This window comes from Eleutherodactylus coqui, chromosome 3 (assembly GCF_035609145.1).
Source record: "Eleutherodactylus coqui strain aEleCoq1 chromosome 3, aEleCoq1.hap1, whole genome shotgun sequence".
In the NCBI taxonomy this organism is placed as follows: Eukaryota; Metazoa; Chordata; class Amphibia; order Anura; family Eleutherodactylidae; genus Eleutherodactylus; species Eleutherodactylus coqui.
In genome coordinates this window covers 87,222,930-87,237,079 of record NC_089839.1, presented here as the reverse complement: position 1 = coordinate 87,237,079, position 14,150 = coordinate 87,222,930, and the positions used below count along the sequence as shown (strand labels likewise).

At 47.2% G+C, this 14,150-nt stretch overlaps 33 non-coding genes across 33 annotated transcripts; all 33 read right to left on the bottom strand.

Moving 5' to 3' along the window:
• Positions 1-94: 94 nt before the first annotated feature.
• Positions 95-211, bottom strand: LOC136623028 (U5 spliceosomal RNA). The gene has a single exon (XR_010792200.1). It is a non-coding gene; the product is annotated as a U5 spliceosomal RNA (small nuclear RNA).
• Positions 212-528: 317 nt separating this feature from the next.
• On the bottom strand, positions 529-645 carry LOC136622327 (U5 spliceosomal RNA). Its single transcript, XR_010791547.1, has one exon. It is a non-coding gene; the product is annotated as a U5 spliceosomal RNA (small nuclear RNA).
• A 315-nt stretch (positions 646-960) lies between these two features.
• On the bottom strand, positions 961-1,077 carry LOC136622479 (U5 spliceosomal RNA). The gene has a single exon (XR_010791693.1). It is a non-coding gene; the product is annotated as a U5 spliceosomal RNA (small nuclear RNA).
• A 317-nt stretch (positions 1,078-1,394) lies between these two features.
• LOC136622568 (U5 spliceosomal RNA) lies at positions 1,395-1,511 on the bottom strand. The gene has a single exon (XR_010791779.1). It is a non-coding gene; the product is annotated as a U5 spliceosomal RNA (small nuclear RNA).
• Positions 1,512-1,828: 317 nt separating this feature from the next.
• On the bottom strand, positions 1,829-1,945 carry LOC136623030 (U5 spliceosomal RNA). The gene has a single exon (XR_010792202.1). It is a non-coding gene; the product is annotated as a U5 spliceosomal RNA (small nuclear RNA).
• A 309-nt stretch (positions 1,946-2,254) lies between these two features.
• LOC136623027 (U5 spliceosomal RNA) lies at positions 2,255-2,371 on the bottom strand. The gene has a single exon (XR_010792199.1). It is a non-coding gene; the product is annotated as a U5 spliceosomal RNA (small nuclear RNA).
• Positions 2,372-2,688: 317 nt separating this feature from the next.
• LOC136622412 (U5 spliceosomal RNA) lies at positions 2,689-2,806 on the bottom strand. The gene has a single exon (XR_010791629.1). It is a non-coding gene; the product is annotated as a U5 spliceosomal RNA (small nuclear RNA).
• A 317-nt stretch (positions 2,807-3,123) lies between these two features.
• On the bottom strand, positions 3,124-3,240 carry LOC136623026 (U5 spliceosomal RNA). The gene has a single exon (XR_010792198.1). It is a non-coding gene; the product is annotated as a U5 spliceosomal RNA (small nuclear RNA).
• A 317-nt stretch (positions 3,241-3,557) lies between these two features.
• Positions 3,558-3,674, bottom strand: LOC136623025 (U5 spliceosomal RNA). The gene has a single exon (XR_010792197.1). It is a non-coding gene; the product is annotated as a U5 spliceosomal RNA (small nuclear RNA).
• Positions 3,675-3,991: 317 nt separating this feature from the next.
• LOC136622282 (U5 spliceosomal RNA) lies at positions 3,992-4,108 on the bottom strand. The gene has a single exon (XR_010791504.1). It is a non-coding gene; the product is annotated as a U5 spliceosomal RNA (small nuclear RNA).
• Positions 4,109-4,423: 315 nt separating this feature from the next.
• On the bottom strand, positions 4,424-4,540 carry LOC136622193 (U5 spliceosomal RNA). Its single transcript, XR_010791417.1, has one exon. It is a non-coding gene; the product is annotated as a U5 spliceosomal RNA (small nuclear RNA).
• Positions 4,541-4,857: 317 nt separating this feature from the next.
• On the bottom strand, positions 4,858-4,974 carry LOC136622567 (U5 spliceosomal RNA). The gene has a single exon (XR_010791778.1). It is a non-coding gene; the product is annotated as a U5 spliceosomal RNA (small nuclear RNA).
• Positions 4,975-5,291: 317 nt separating this feature from the next.
• LOC136623024 (U5 spliceosomal RNA) lies at positions 5,292-5,408 on the bottom strand. The gene has a single exon (XR_010792196.1). It is a non-coding gene; the product is annotated as a U5 spliceosomal RNA (small nuclear RNA).
• Positions 5,409-5,717: 309 nt separating this feature from the next.
• On the bottom strand, positions 5,718-5,834 carry LOC136623023 (U5 spliceosomal RNA). The gene has a single exon (XR_010792195.1). It is a non-coding gene; the product is annotated as a U5 spliceosomal RNA (small nuclear RNA).
• A 317-nt stretch (positions 5,835-6,151) lies between these two features.
• LOC136623022 (U5 spliceosomal RNA) lies at positions 6,152-6,268 on the bottom strand. The gene has a single exon (XR_010792194.1). It is a non-coding gene; the product is annotated as a U5 spliceosomal RNA (small nuclear RNA).
• Positions 6,269-6,581: 313 nt separating this feature from the next.
• LOC136623021 (U5 spliceosomal RNA) lies at positions 6,582-6,698 on the bottom strand. The gene has a single exon (XR_010792193.1). It is a non-coding gene; the product is annotated as a U5 spliceosomal RNA (small nuclear RNA).
• A 317-nt stretch (positions 6,699-7,015) lies between these two features.
• Positions 7,016-7,132, bottom strand: LOC136622566 (U5 spliceosomal RNA). The gene has a single exon (XR_010791777.1). It is a non-coding gene; the product is annotated as a U5 spliceosomal RNA (small nuclear RNA).
• A 317-nt stretch (positions 7,133-7,449) lies between these two features.
• LOC136623020 (U5 spliceosomal RNA) lies at positions 7,450-7,566 on the bottom strand. The gene has a single exon (XR_010792192.1). It is a non-coding gene; the product is annotated as a U5 spliceosomal RNA (small nuclear RNA).
• Positions 7,567-7,875: 309 nt separating this feature from the next.
• On the bottom strand, positions 7,876-7,992 carry LOC136623018 (U5 spliceosomal RNA). The gene has a single exon (XR_010792190.1). It is a non-coding gene; the product is annotated as a U5 spliceosomal RNA (small nuclear RNA).
• A 309-nt stretch (positions 7,993-8,301) lies between these two features.
• On the bottom strand, positions 8,302-8,418 carry LOC136623016 (U5 spliceosomal RNA). Its single transcript, XR_010792189.1, has one exon. It is a non-coding gene; the product is annotated as a U5 spliceosomal RNA (small nuclear RNA).
• Positions 8,419-8,735: 317 nt separating this feature from the next.
• Positions 8,736-8,852, bottom strand: LOC136623015 (U5 spliceosomal RNA). Its single transcript, XR_010792188.1, has one exon. It is a non-coding gene; the product is annotated as a U5 spliceosomal RNA (small nuclear RNA).
• A 317-nt stretch (positions 8,853-9,169) lies between these two features.
• On the bottom strand, positions 9,170-9,286 carry LOC136622326 (U5 spliceosomal RNA). Its single transcript, XR_010791546.1, has one exon. It is a non-coding gene; the product is annotated as a U5 spliceosomal RNA (small nuclear RNA).
• A 315-nt stretch (positions 9,287-9,601) lies between these two features.
• Positions 9,602-9,718, bottom strand: LOC136622478 (U5 spliceosomal RNA). The gene has a single exon (XR_010791692.1). It is a non-coding gene; the product is annotated as a U5 spliceosomal RNA (small nuclear RNA).
• A 317-nt stretch (positions 9,719-10,035) lies between these two features.
• LOC136623014 (U5 spliceosomal RNA) lies at positions 10,036-10,152 on the bottom strand. Its single transcript, XR_010792187.1, has one exon. It is a non-coding gene; the product is annotated as a U5 spliceosomal RNA (small nuclear RNA).
• Positions 10,153-10,469: 317 nt separating this feature from the next.
• Positions 10,470-10,586, bottom strand: LOC136623013 (U5 spliceosomal RNA). The gene has a single exon (XR_010792186.1). It is a non-coding gene; the product is annotated as a U5 spliceosomal RNA (small nuclear RNA).
• A 317-nt stretch (positions 10,587-10,903) lies between these two features.
• Positions 10,904-11,020, bottom strand: LOC136622281 (U5 spliceosomal RNA). The gene has a single exon (XR_010791503.1). It is a non-coding gene; the product is annotated as a U5 spliceosomal RNA (small nuclear RNA).
• A 315-nt stretch (positions 11,021-11,335) lies between these two features.
• On the bottom strand, positions 11,336-11,452 carry LOC136622181 (U5 spliceosomal RNA). Its single transcript, XR_010791406.1, has one exon. It is a non-coding gene; the product is annotated as a U5 spliceosomal RNA (small nuclear RNA).
• A 317-nt stretch (positions 11,453-11,769) lies between these two features.
• On the bottom strand, positions 11,770-11,886 carry LOC136622565 (U5 spliceosomal RNA). Its single transcript, XR_010791776.1, has one exon. It is a non-coding gene; the product is annotated as a U5 spliceosomal RNA (small nuclear RNA).
• A 317-nt stretch (positions 11,887-12,203) lies between these two features.
• Positions 12,204-12,320, bottom strand: LOC136623012 (U5 spliceosomal RNA). Its single transcript, XR_010792185.1, has one exon. It is a non-coding gene; the product is annotated as a U5 spliceosomal RNA (small nuclear RNA).
• Positions 12,321-12,629: 309 nt separating this feature from the next.
• On the bottom strand, positions 12,630-12,746 carry LOC136623011 (U5 spliceosomal RNA). Its single transcript, XR_010792184.1, has one exon. It is a non-coding gene; the product is annotated as a U5 spliceosomal RNA (small nuclear RNA).
• A 317-nt stretch (positions 12,747-13,063) lies between these two features.
• On the bottom strand, positions 13,064-13,180 carry LOC136623010 (U5 spliceosomal RNA). Its single transcript, XR_010792183.1, has one exon. It is a non-coding gene; the product is annotated as a U5 spliceosomal RNA (small nuclear RNA).
• Positions 13,181-13,493: 313 nt separating this feature from the next.
• Positions 13,494-13,610, bottom strand: LOC136623009 (U5 spliceosomal RNA). Its single transcript, XR_010792182.1, has one exon. It is a non-coding gene; the product is annotated as a U5 spliceosomal RNA (small nuclear RNA).
• Positions 13,611-13,927: 317 nt separating this feature from the next.
• LOC136623008 (U5 spliceosomal RNA) lies at positions 13,928-14,044 on the bottom strand. Its single transcript, XR_010792181.1, has one exon. It is a non-coding gene; the product is annotated as a U5 spliceosomal RNA (small nuclear RNA).
• Between the last annotated feature and the right edge of the window lie 106 nt (positions 14,045-14,150).

Sequence of the window (14,150 nt, the reverse complement as noted above, 5' to 3'; positions counted from 1 at the left end):
GCTTTGCTTCTGCAACATGCAAATGAGGACCCCCATTCAGGATCAGTTAACACATTCGGAAACAGCACTCTCTCTTTTTTCACCAGAATAAGGAAGCCCCAGCAAAACTGGAGCATGCAAAAATTGCTACAAAACTCAGTGTTGCTCCTCTCCACGGAAATCTTTAGTAAAAGGCGAAAGATTTATACGTTCTGAAGAGAAACCAGAGCATAATGGGCAAGGGGTTCCTCAGCTCCTGCCACCACCGCTGCAGTGCTCTCTTAGCCTAGGGAGACCACCCGGAAAAGAGGCAAAATGAGAAATTGTGCACAACCAGCCAGAATCCTTCACTTCTGCAGTATGCAAATAAGGCCCCTGTTCAGGAACTGTTGACAGGATTCTGGCTGCCTTGGGTAATTGTGCACAATCAGCCAGGATCACATCTTTCCCAGGATGCTTTGCTTCTGCAACATGCAAATGAGGACCCCCATTCAGGATCAGTTAACACATTCGGAAACAGCACGCTCTCTTTTTTCACCAGAATAAGGAAGCCCCAGCAAAACTGGAGCATGCAAAAATTGCTACAAAACTCAGTGTTGCTCCTCTCCACGGAAATCTTTAGTAAAAGGCGAAAGATTTATACATTCTGAAGAGAAACCAGAGCATAATGGGCAAGGGGTTCCTCAGCTCCTGCCACCACCGCTGCAGTGCTCTCTTAGCCTAGGGAGACCACCCGGAAAAGAGGCAAAATGAGAACTTGTGCACAACCAGCCAGAATCCTTCACTTCTGCAGTATGCAAATAAGGCCCCTGTTCAGGAACTGTTGACAGGATTCTGGCTGCCTTGGGTAATTGTGCACAATCAGCCAGGATCACATCTTTCCCAGGAAGCTTTGCTTCTGCAACATGCAAATGAGGACCCCCATTCAGGATCAGTTAACACATTCGGAAACAGCACTCTCTTTTTTCACCAGAATAAGGAAGCCCCAGCAAAACTGGAGCATTCAAAAATTGCTACAAAACTCAGTGTTGCTCCTCTCCACGGAAATCTTTAATAAAAGGCGAAAGATTTATACGTTCTGAAGAGAAACCAGAGCATAATGGGCAAGGGGTTCCTCAGCTCCTGCCACCACCGCTGCAGTGCTCTCTTAGCCTAGGGAGACCACCCGGAAAAGAGGCAAAATGAGAAATTGTGCACAACCAGCCAGAATCCTTCACTTCTGCAGTATGCAAATAAGGCCCCTGTTCAGGAACTGTTGACAGGATTCTGGCTGCCTTGGGTAATTGTGCACAATCAGCCAGGATCACATCTTTCCCAGGATGCTTTGCTTCTGCAACATGCAAATGAGGACCCCCATTCAGGATCAGTTAACACATTCGGAAACAGCACTCTCTCTTTTTTCACCAGAATAAGGAAGCCCCAGCAAAACTGGAGCATGCAAAAATTGCTACAAAACTCAGTGTTGCTCCTCTCCACGGAAATCTTTAGTAAAAGGCGAAAGATTTATACGTTCTGAAGACAAACCAGAGCATAATGGGCAAGGGGTTCCTCAGCTCCTGCCACCACCGCTGCAGTGCTCTCTTAGCCTAGGGAGACCACCCGGAAAAGAGGCAAAATGAGAAATTGTGCACAACCAGCCAGAATCCTTCACTTCTGCAGTATGCAAATAAGGCCCCTGTTCAGGAACTGTTGACAGGATTCTGGCTGCCTTGGGTAATTGTGCACAATCAGCCAGGATCACATCTTTCCCAGGATGCTTTGCTTCTGCAACATGCAAATGAGGACCCCCATTCAGGATCAGTAAACACATTCGGAAACAGCACGCTCTCTTTTTTCACCAGAATAAGGAAGCCCCAGCAAAACTGGAGCATGCAAAAATTGCTACAAAACTCAGTGTTGCTCCTCTCCACGGAAATCTTTAGTAAAAGGCGAAAGATTTATACGTTCTGGAGAGAAACCAGAGCATAATGGGCAAGGGGTTCCTGCCACCACCGCTGCAGTGCTCTCTTAGCCTAGGGAGACCACCCGGAAAAGAGGCCAAATGAGAAATTGTGCACAACCAGCCAGAATCCTTCACTTCTGCAGTATGCAAATAAGGCCCCTGTTCAGGAACTGTTGACAGGATTCTGGCTGCCTTGGGTAATTGTGCACAATCAGCCAGGATCACATCTTTCCCAGGATGCTTTGCTTCTGCAACATGCAAATGAGGACCCCCATTCAGGATCAGTTAACACATTCGGAAACAGCACTCTCTCTTTTTTCACCAGAATAAGGAAGCCCCAGCAAAACTGGAGCATGCAAAAATTGCTACAAAACTCAGTGTTGCTCCTCTCCACGGAAATCTTTAGTAAAAGGCGAAAGATTTATACGTTCTGAAGAGAAACCAGAGCATAATGGGCAAGGGGTTCCTCAGCTCCTGCCACCACCGCTGCAGTGCTCTCTTAGCCTAGGGAGACCACCCGGAAAAGAGGCAAAATGAGAAATTGTGCACAACCAGCCAGAATCCTTCACTTCTGCAGTATGCAAATAAGGCCCCTGTTCAGGAACTGTTGACAGGATTCTGGCTGCCTTGGGTAATTGTGCACAATCAGCCAGGATCACATCTTTCCCAGGATGCTTTGCTTCTGCAACATGCAAATGAGGACCCCCATTCAGGATCAGTTAACACATTCGGAAACAGCACTCTCTCTTTTTTCACCAGAATAAGGAAGCCCCAGCAAAACTGGAGCATGCAAAAATTGCTACAAAACTCACGTGTTGCTCCTCTCCACGGAAATCTTTAGTAAAAGGCGAAAGATTTATACGTTCTGAAGAGAAACCAGAGCATAATGGGCAAGGGGTTCCTCAGCTCCTGCCACCACCGCTGCAGTGCTCTCTTAGCCTAGGGAGACCACCCGGAAAAGAGGCAAAATGAGAAATTGTGCACAACCAGCCAGAATCCTTCACTTCTGCAGTATGCAAATAAGGCCCCTGTTCAGGAACTGTTGACAGGATTCTGGCTGCCTTGGGTAATTGTGCACAATCAGCCAGGATCACATCTTTCCCAGGATGCTTTGCTTCTGCAACATGCAAATGAGGACCCCCATTCAGGATCAGTTAACACATTCGGAAACAGCACTCTCTCTTTTTTCACCAGAATAAGGAAGCCCCAGCAAAACTGGAGCATGCAAAAATTGCTACAAAACTCAGTGTTGCTCCTCTCCACGGAAATCTTTAGTAAAAGGCGAAAGATTTATACGTTCTGAAGAGAAACCAGAGCATAATGGGCAAGGGGTTCCTCAGCTCCTGCCACCACCGCTGCAGTGCTCTCTTAGCCTAGGGAGACCACCCGGAAAAGAGGCAAAATGAGAAATTGTGCACAACCAGCCAGAATCCTTCACTTCTGCAGTATGCAAATAAGGCCCCTGTTCAGGAACTGTTGACAGGATTCTGGCTGCCTTGGGTAATTGTGCACAATCAGCCAGGATCACATCTTTCCCAGGATGCTTTGCTTCTGCAACATGCAAATGAGGACCCCCATTCAGGATCAGTTAACACATTCGGAAACAGCACTCTCTCTTTTTTCACCAGAATAAGGAAGCCCCAGCAAAACTGGAGCATGCAAAAATTGCTACAAAACTCAGTGTTGCTCCTCTCCACGGAAATCTTTAGTAAAAGGCGAAAGATTTATACGTTCTGAAGAGAAACCAGAGCATAATGGGCAAGGAGTTCCTCAGCTCCTGCCACCACCGCTGCAGTGCTCTCTTAGCCTAGGGAGACCACCCGGAAAAGAGGCAAAATGAGAAATTGTGCACAACCAGCCAGAATCCTTCACTTCTGCAGTATGCAAATAAGGCCCCTGTTCAGGAACTGTTGACAGGATTCTGGCTGCCTTGGGTAATTGTGCACAATCAGCCAGGATCACATCTTTCCCAGGATGCTTTGCTTCTGCAACATGCAAATGAGGACCCCCATTCAGGATCAGTTAACACATTCGGAAACAGCACGCTCTCTTTTTTCACCAGAATAAGGAAGCCCCAGCAAAACTGGAGCATGCAAAAATTGCTACAAAACTCAGTGTTGCTCCTCTACACGGAAATCTTTAGTAAAAGGCGAAAGATTTATACGTTCTGAAGAGAAACCAGAGCATAATGGGCAAGGGGTTCCTCAGCTCCTGCCACCACCGCTGCAGTGCTCTCTTAGCCTAGGGAGACCACCCGGAAAAGAGGCAAAATGAGAACTTGTGCACAACCAGCCAGAATCCTTCACTTCTGCAGTATGCAAATAAGGCCCCTGTTCAGGAACTGTTGACAGGATTCTGGCTGCCTTGGGTAATTGTGCACAATCAGCCAGGATCACATCTTTCCCAGGAAGCTTTGCTTCTGCAACATGCAAATGAGGACCCCCATTCAGGATCAGTTAACACATTCGGAAACAGCACTCTCTTTTTTCACCAGAATAAGGAAGCCCCAGCAAAACTGGAGCATTCAAAAATTGCTACAAAACTCAGTGTTGCTCCTCTCCACGGAAATCTTTAGTAAAAGGCGAAAGATTTATACGTTCTGAAGAGAAACCAGAGCATAATGGGCAAGGGGTTCCTCAGCTCCTGCCACCACCGCTGCAGTGCTCTCTTAGCCTAGGGAGACCACCCGGAAAAGAGGCAAAATGAGAAATTGTGCACAACCAGCCAGAATCCTTCACTTCTGCAGTATGCAAATAAGGCCCCTGTTCAGGAACTGTTGACAGGATTCTGGCTGCCTTGGGTAATTGTGCACAATCAGCCAGGATCACATCTTTCCCAGGATGCTTTGCTTCTGCAACATGCAAATGAGGACCCCCATTCAGGATCAGTTAACACATTCGGAAACAGCACTCTCTCTTTTTTCACCAGAATAAGGAAGCCCCAGCAAAACTGGAGCATGCAAAAATTGCTACAAAACTCAGTGTTGCTCCTCTCCACGGAAATCTTTAGTAAAAGGCGAAAGATTTATACGTTCTGAAGACAAACCAGAGCATAATGGGCAAGGGGTTCCTCAGCTCCTGCCACCACCGCTGCAGTGCTCTCTTAGCCTAGGGAGACCACCCGGAAAAGAGGCAAAATGAGAAATTGTGCACAACCAGCCAGAATCCTTCACTTCTGCAGTATGCAAATAAGGCCCCTGTTCAGGAACTGTTGACAGGATTCTGGCTGCCTTGGGTAATTGTGCACAATCAGCCAGGATCACATCTTTCCCAGGATGCTTTGCTTCTGCAACATGCAAATGAGGACCCCCATTCAGGATCAGTTAACACATTCAGAAACAGCACGCTCTCTTTTTTCACCAGAATAAGGAAGCCCCAGCAAAACTGGAGCATGCAAAAATTGCTACAAAACTCAGTGTTGCTCCTCTCCACGGAAATCTTTAGTAAAAGGCGAAAGATTTATACGTTCTGAAGAGAAACCAGAGCATAATGGGCAAGGGGTTCCTGCCACCACCGCTGCAGTGCTCTCTTAGCCTAGGGAGACCACCCGGAAAAGAGGCAAAATGAGAAATTGTGCACAACCAGCCAGAATCCTTCACTTCTGCAGTATGCAAATAAGGCCCCTGTTCAGGAACTGTTGACAGGATTCTGGCTGCCTTGGGTAATTGTGCACAATCAGCCAGGATCACATCTTTCCCAGGATGCTTTGCTTCTGCAACATGCAAATGAGGACCCCCATTCAGGATCAGTTAACACATTCGGAAACAGCACTCTCTCTTTTTTCACCAGAATAAGGAAGCCCCAGCAAAACTGGAGCATGCAAAAATTGCTACAAAACTCAGTGTTGCTCCTCTCCACGGAAATCTTTAGTAAAAGGCGAAAGATTTATACGTTCTGAAGAGAAACCAGAGCATAATGGGCAAGGGGTTCCTCAGCTCCTGCCACCACCGCTGCAGTGCTCTCTTAGCCTGGGGAGACCACCTGGAAAAGAGGCAAAATGAGAAATTGTGCACAACCAGCCAGAATCCTTCACTTCTGCAGTATGTAAATAAGGCCCCTGTTCAGGAACTGTTGACAGGATTCTGGCTGCCTTGGGTAATTGTGCACAATCAGCCAGGATCACATCTTTCCCAGGATGCTTTGCTTCTGCAACATGCAAATGAGGACCCCCATTCAGGATCAGTTAACACATTCGGAAACAGCACGCTCTCTTTTTTCACCAGAATAAGGAAGCCCCAGCAAAACTGGAGCATGCAAAAATTGCTACAAAACTCAGTGTTGCTCCTCTCCACGGAAATCTTTAGTAAAAGGCGAAAGATTTATACGTTCTGAAGAGAAACCAGAGCATAATGGGCAAGGGGTTCCTCAGCTCCACCACCGCTGCAGTGCTCTCTTAGCCTAGGGAGACCACCCGGAAAAGAGGCAAAATGAGAAATTGTGCACAACCAGCCAGAATCCTTCACTTCTGCAGTATGCAAATAAGGCCCCTGTTCAGGAACTGTTGACAGGATTCTGGCTGCCTTGGGTAATTGTGCACAATCAGCCAGGATCACATCTTTCCCAGGATGCTTTGCTTCTGCAACATGCAAATGAGGACCCCCATTCAGGATCAGTTAACACATTCGGAAACAGCACTCTCTCTTTTTTCACCAGAATAAGGAAGCCCCAGCAAAACTGGAGCATGCAAAAATTGCTACAAAACTCAGTGTTGCTCCTCTCCACGGAAATCTTTAGTAAAAGGCGAAAGATTTATACGTTCTGAAGAGAAACCAGAGCATAATGGGCAAGGGGTTCCTCAGCTCCTGCCACCACCGCTGCAGTGCTCTCTTAGCCTAGGGAGACCATCCGGAAAAGAGGCAAAATGAGAAATTGTGCACAACCAGCCAGAATCCTTCACTTCTGCAGTATGCAAATAAGGCCCCTGTTCAGGAACTGTTGACAGGATTCTGGCTGCCTTGGGTAATTGTGCACAATCAGCCAGGATCACATCTTTCCCAGGATGCTTTGCTTCTGCAACATGCAAATGAGGACCCCCATTCAGGATCAGTTAACACATTCGGAAACAGCACTCTCTCTTTTTTCACCAGAATAAGGAAGCCCCAGCAAAACTGGAGCATGCAAAAATTGCTACAAAACTCAGTGTTGCTCCTCTCCACGGAAATCTTTAGTAAAAGGCGAAAGATTTATACGTTCTGAAGACAAACCAGAGCATAATGGGCAAGGGGTTCCTCAGCTCCTGCCACCACCGCTGCAGTGCTCTCTTAGCCTAGGGAGACCACCCGGAAAAGAGGCAAAATGAGAAATTGTGCACAACCAGCCAGAATCCTTCACTTCTGCAGTATGCAAATAAGGCCCCTGTTCAGGAACTGTTGACAGGATTCTGGCTGCCTTGGGTAATTGTGCACAATCAGCCAGGATCACATCTTTCCCAGGATGCTTTGCTTCTGCAACATGCAAATGAGGACCCCCATTCAGGATCAGTTAACACATTCAGAAACAGCACGCTCTCTTTTTTCACCAGAATAAGGAAGCCCCAGCAAAACTGGAGCATGCAAAAATTGCTACAAAACTCAGTGTTGCTCCTCTCCACGGAAATCTTTAGTAAAAGGCGAAAGATTTATACGTTCTGAAGAGAAACCAGAGCATAATGGGCAAGGGGTTCCTGCCACCACCGCTGCAGTGCTCTCTTAGCCTAGGGAGACCACCCGGAAAAGAGGCAAAATGAGAAATTGTGCACAACCAGCCAGAATCCTTCACTTCTGCAGTATGCAAATAAGGCCCCTGTTCAGGAACTGTTGACAGGATTCTGGCTGCCTTGGGTAATTGTGCACAATCAGCCAGGATCACATCTTTCCCAGGATGCTTTGCTTCTGCAACATGCAAATGAGGACCCCCATTCAGGATCAGTTAACACATTCGGAAACAGCACTCTCTCTTTTTTCACCAGAATAAGGAAGCCCCAGCAAAACTGGAGCATGCAAAAATTGCTACAAAACTCAGTGTTGCTCCTCTCCACGGAAATCTTTAGTAAAAGGCGAAAGATTTATACGTTCTGAAGAGAAACCAGAGCATAATGGGCAAGGGGTTCCTGCCACCACCGCTGCAGTGCTCTCTTAGCCTAGGGAGACCACCCGGAAAAGAGGCAAAATGAGAAATTGTGCACAACCAGCCAGAATCCTTCACTTCTGCAGTATGCAAATAAGGCCCCTGTTCAGGAACTGTTGACAGGATTCTGGCTGCCTTGGGTAATTGTGCACAATCAGCCAGGATCACATCTTTCCCAGGATGCTTTGCTTCTGCAACATGCAAATGAGGACCCCCATTCAGGATCAGTTAACACATTCGGAAACAGCACTCTCTCTTTTTTCACCAGAATAAGGAAGCCCCAGCAAAACTGGAGCATGCAAAAATTGCTACAAAACTCAGTGTTGCTCCTCTCCACGGAAATCTTTAGTAAAAGGCGAAAGATTTATACGTTCTGAAGAGAAACCAGAGCATAATGGGCAAGGGGTTCCTCAGCTCCTGCCACCACCGCTGCAGTGCTCTCTTAGCCTAGGGAGACCATCCGGAAAAGAGGCAAAATGAGAAATTGTGCACAACCAGCCAGAATCCTTCACTTCTGCAGTATGCAAATAAGGCCCCTGTTCAGGAACTGTTGACAGGATTCTGGCTGCCTTGGGTAATTGTGCACAATCAGCCAGGATCACATCTTTCCCAGGATGCTTTGCTTCTGCAACATGCAAATGAGGACCCCCATTCAGGATCAGTTAACACATTCGGAAACAGCACTCTCTCTTTTTTCACCAGAATAAGGAAGCCCCAGCAAAACTGGAGCATGCAAAAATTGCTACAAAACTCAGTGTTGCTCCTCTCCACGGAAATCTTTAGTAAAAGGCGAAAGATTTATACGTTCTGAAGAGAAACCAGAGCATAATGGGCAAGGGGTTCCTCAGCTCCTGCCACCACCGCTGCAGTGCTCTCTTAGCCTAGGGAGACCACCCGGAAAAGAGGCAAAATGAGAAATTGTGCACAACCAGCCAGAATCCTTCACTTCTGCAGTATGCAAATAAGGCCCCTGTTCAGGAACTGTTGACAGGATTCTGGCTGCCTTGGGTAATTGTGCACAATCAGCCAGGATCACATCTTTCCCAGGATGCTTTGCTTCTGCAACATGCAAATGAGGACCCCCATTCAGGATCAGTTAACACATTCGGAAACAGCACGCTCTCTTTTTTCACCAGAATAAGGAAGCCCCAGCAAAACTGGAGCATGCAAAAATTGCTACAAAACTCAGTGTTGCTCCTCTCCACGGAAATCTTTAGTAAAAGGCGAAAGATTTATACATTCTGAAGAGAAACCAGAGCATAATGGGCAAGGGGTTCCTCAGCTCCTGCCACCACCGCTGCAGTGCTCTCTTAGCCTAGGGAGACCACCCGGAAAAGAGGCAAAATGAGAACTTGTGCACAACCAGCCAGAATCCTTCACTTCTGCAGTATGCAAATAAGGCCCCTGTTCAGGAACTGTTGACAGGATTCTGGCTGCCTTGGGTAATTGTGCACAATCAGCCAGGATCACATCTTTCCCAGGAAGCTTTGCTTCTGCAACATGCAAATGAGGACCCCCATTCAGGATCAGTTAACACATTCGGAAACAGCACTCTCTTTTTTCACCAGAATAAGGAAGCCCCAGCAAAACTGGAGCATTCAAAAATTGCTACAAAACTCAGTGTTGCTCCTCTCCACGGAAATCTTTAATAAAAGGCGAAAGATTTATACGTTCTGAAGAGAAACCAGAGCATAATGGGCAAGGGGTTCCTCAGCTCCTGCCACCACCGCTGCAGTGCTCTCTTAGCCTAGGGAGACCACCCGGAAAAGAGGCAAAATGAGAAATTGTGCACAACCAGCCAGAATCCTTCACTTCTGCAGTATGCAAATAAGGCCCCTGTTCAGGAACTGTTGACAGGATTCTGGCTGCCTTGGGTAATTGTGCACAATCAGCCAGGATCACATCTTTCCCAGGATGCTTTGCTTCTGCAACATGCAAATGAGGACCCCCATTCAGGATCAGTTAACACATTCGGAAACAGCACTCTCTCTTTTTTCACCAGAATAAGGAAGCCCCAGCAAAACTGGAGCATGCAAAAATTGCTACAAAACTCAGTGTTGCTCCTCTCCACGGAAATCTTTAGTAAAAGGCGAAAGATTTATACGTTCTGAAGAGAAACCAGAGCATAATGGGCAAGGGGTTCCTCAGCTCCTGCCACCACCGCTGCAGTGCTCTCTTAGCCTAGGGAGACCACCCGGAAAAGAGGCAAAATGAGAAATTGTGCACAACCAGCCAGAATCCTTCACTTCTGCAGTATGCAAATAAGGCCCCTGTTCAGGAACTGTTGACAGGATTCTGGCTGCCTTGGGTAATTGTGCACAATCAGCCAGGATCACATCTTTCCCAGGATGCTTTGCTTCTGCAACATGCAAATGAGGACCCCCATTCAGGATCAGTTAACACATTCGGAAACAGCACTCTCTCTTTTTTCACCAGAATAAGGAAGCCCCAGCAAAACTGGAGCATGCAAAAATTGCTACAAAACTCAGTGTTGCTCCTCTCCACGGAAATCTTTAGTAAAAGGCGAAAGATTTATACGTTCTGAAGAGAAACCAGAGCATAATGGGCAAGGGGTTCCTCAGCTCCTGCCACCACCGCTGCAGTGCTCTCTTAGCCTAGGGAGACCACCCGGAAAAGAGGCAAAATGAGAAATTGTGCACAACCAGCCAGAATCCTTCACTTCTGCAGTATGCAAATAAGGCCCCTGTTCAGGAACTGTTGACAGGATTCTGGCTGCCTTGGGTAATTGTGCACAATCAGCCAGGATCACATCTTTCCCAGGATGCTTTGCTTCTGCAACATGCAAATGAGGACCCCCATTCAGGATCAGTTAACACATTCGGAAACAGCACGCTCTCTTTTTTCACCAGAATAAGGAAGCCCCAGCAAAACTGGAGCATGCAAAAATTGCTACAAAACTCAGTGTTGCTCCTCTACACGGAAATCTTTAGTAAAAGGCGAAAGATTTATACGTTCTGAAGAGAAACCAGAGCATAATGGGCAAGGGGTTCCTCAGCTCCTGCCACCACCGCTGCAGTGCTCTCTTAGCCTAGGGAGACCACCCGGAAAAGAGGCAAAATGAGAACTTGTGCACAACCAGCCAGAATCCTTCACTTCTGCAGTATGCAAATAAGGCCCCTGTTCAGGAACTGTTGACAGGATTCTGGCTGCCTTGGGTAATTGTGCACAATCAGCCAGGATCACATCTTTCCCAGGAAGCTTTGCTTCTGCAACATGCAAATGAGGACCCCCATTCAGGATCAGTTAACACATTCGGAAACAGCACTCTCTTTTTTCACCAGAATAAGGAAGCCCCAGCAAAACTGGAGCATTCAAAAATTGCTACAAAACTCAGTGTTGCTCCTCTCCACGGAAATCTTTAGTAAAAGGCGAAAGATTTATACGTTCTGAAGAGAAACCAGAGCATAATGGGCAAGGGGTTCCTCAGCTCCTGCCACCACCGCTGCAGTGCTCTCTTAGCCTAGGGAGACCACCCGGAAAAGAGGCAAAATGAGAAATTGTGCACAACCAGCCAGAATCCTTCACTTCTGCAGTATGCAAATAAGGCCCCTGTTCAGGAACTGTTGACAGGATTCTGGCTGCCTTGGGTAATTGTGCACAATCAGCCAGGATCACATCTTTCCCAGGATGCTTTGCTTCTGCAACATGCAAATGAGGACCCCCATTCAGGATCAGTTAACACATTCGGAAACAGCACTCTCTCTTTTTTCACCAGAATAAGGAAGCCCCAGCAAAACTGGAGCATGCAAAAATTGCTACAAAACTCAGTGTTGCTCCTCTCCACGGAAATCTTTAGTAAAAGGCGAAAGATTTATACGTTCTGAAGACAAACCAGAGCATAATGGGCAAGGGGTTCCTCAGCTCCTGCCACCACCGCTGCAGTGCTCTCTTAGCCTAGGGAGACCACCCGGAAAAGAGGCAAAATGAGAAATTGTGCACAACCAGCCAGAATCCTTCACTTCTGCAGTATGCAAATAAGGCCCCTGTTCAGGAACTGTTGACAGGATTCTGGCTGCCTTGGGTAATTGTGCACAATCAGCCAGGATCACATCTTTCCCAGGATGCTTTGCTTCTGCAACATGCAAATGAGGACCCCCATTCAGGATCAGTTAACACATTCAGAAACAGCACGCTCTCTTTTTTCACCAGAATAAGGAAGCCCCAGCAAAACTGGAGCATGCAAAAATTGCTACAAAACTCAGTGTTGCTCCTCTCCACGGAAATCTTTAGTAAAAGGCGAAAGATTTATACGTTCTGAAGAGAAACCAGAGCATAATGGGCAAGGGGTTCCTGCCACCACCGCTGCAGTGCTCTCTTAGCCTAGGGAGACCACCCGGAAAAGAGGCAAAATGAGAAATTGTGCACAACCAGCCAGAATCCTTCACTTCTGCAGTATGCAAATAAGGCCCCTGTTCAGGAACTGTTGACAGGATTCTGGCTGCCTTGGGTAATTGTGCACAATCAGCCAGGATCACATCTTTCCCAGGATGCTTTGCTTCTGCAACATGCAAATGAGGACCCCCATTCAGGATCAGTTAACACATTCGGAAACAGCACTCTCTCTTTTTTCACCAGAATAAGGAAGCCCCAGCAAAACTGGAGCATGCAAAAATTGCTACAAAACTCAGTGTTGCTCCTCTCCACGGAAATCTTTAGTAAAAGGCGAAAGATTTATACGTTCTGAAGAGAAACCAGAGCATAATGGGCAAGGGGTTCCTCAGCTCCTGCCACCACCGCTGCAGTGCTCTCTTAGCCTGGGGAGACCACCTGGAAAAGAGGCAAAATGAGAAATTGTGCACAACCAGCCAGAATCCTTCACTTCTGCAGTATGTAAATAAGGCCCCTGTTCAGGAACTGTTGACAGGATTCTGGCTGCCTTGGGTAATTGTGCACAATCAGCCAGGATCACATCTTTCCCAGGATGCTTTGCTTCTGCAACATGCAAATGAGGACCCCCATTCAGGATCAGTTAACACATTCGGAAACAGCACGCTCTCTTTTTTCACCAGAATAAGGAAGCCCCAGCAAAACTGGAGCATGCAAAAATTGCTACAAAACTCAGTGTTGCTCCTCTCCACGGAAATCTTTAGTAAAAGGCGAAAGATTTATACGTTCTGAAGAGAAACCAGAGCATAATGGGCAAGGGGTTCCTCAGCTCCACCACCGCTGCAGTGCTCTCTTAGCCTAGGGAGACCACCCGGAAAAGAGGCAAAATGAGAAATTGTGCACAACCAGCCAGAATCCTTCACTTCTGCAGTATGCAAATAAGGCCCCTGTTCAGGAACTGTTGACAGGATTCTGGCTGCCTTGGGTAATTGTGCACAATCAGCCAGGATCACATCTTTCCCAGGATGCTTTGCTTCTGCAACATGCAAATGAGGACCCCCATTCAGGATCAGTTAACACATTCGGAAACAGCACTCTCTCTTTTTTCACCAGAATAAGGAAGCCCCAGCAAAACTGGAGCATGCAAAAATTGCTACAAAACTCAGTGTTGCTCCTCTCCACGGAAATCTTTAGTAAAAGGCGAAAGATTTATACGTTCTGAAGAGAAACCAGAGCATAATGGGCAAGGGGTTCCTCAGCTCCTGCCACCACCGCTGCAGTGCTCTCTTAGCCTAGGGAGACCATCCGGAAAAGAGGCAAAATGAGAAATTGTGCACAACCAGCCAGAATCCTTCACTTCTGCAGTATGCAAATAAGGCCCCTGTTCAGGAACTGTTGACAGGATTCTGGCTGCCTTGGGTAATTGTGCACAATCAGCCAGGATCACATCTTTCCCAGGATGCTTTGCTTCTGCAACATGCAAATGAGGACCCCCATTCAGGATCAGTTAACACATTCGGAAACAGCACTCTCTCTTTTTTCACCAGAATAAGGAAGCCCCAGCAAAACTGGAGCATGCAAAAATTGCTACAAAACTCAGTGTTGCTCCTCTCCACGGAAATCTTTAGTAAAAGGCGAAAGATTTATACGTTCTGAAGAGAAACCAGAGCATAATGGGCAAGGGGTTCCTCAGCTCCTGCCACCACCGCTGCAGTGCTCTCTTAGCCTAGGGAGACCACCCGGAAAAGAGGCAAAATGAGAAATTGTGCACAACCAGC